This window comes from Phaethon lepturus, unplaced genomic scaffold (assembly GCF_000687285.1).
Source record: "Phaethon lepturus isolate BGI_N335 unplaced genomic scaffold, ASM68728v1 scaffold48661, whole genome shotgun sequence".
Classification (NCBI taxonomy): Eukaryota; Metazoa; Chordata; class Aves; order Phaethontiformes; family Phaethontidae; genus Phaethon; species Phaethon lepturus.
This window is the reverse complement of record NW_010520745.1, coordinates 1-322: the sequence shown is the minus strand read 5'-3', so window position 1 is coordinate 322 and position 322 is coordinate 1.

Below are 322 nucleotides of genomic sequence, written 5' to 3'. Positions count from 1 at the left end.
GGAGATGTTCCTCTGCGCTGAGGGTCTGCTACGGCTGCTGGGTCACGGGAAACCTTTTGGGTAAAGGAGGTGAGTAATTCAGTGCAATTAGGAGAAAACACAATTAAGACCAGAGCTCTGTGGGTTTTTGGTAGTGTGCCTTTGGTGGGTGCATTTGCAGGCTGGGACTGAAACGCCAGTCACCGTGACCTTGGAAGAGCTCGCCTGCTTTAATTAAAAGCTCTGAGTAAGAGCCTGGGGTGAGCGGTTTGTTATTTACCCAGCAGTTACCCTCCGGCCCGCAGCTCCGCGAGAGGAGGGAACGACCCGTGGGGGCGCGTCC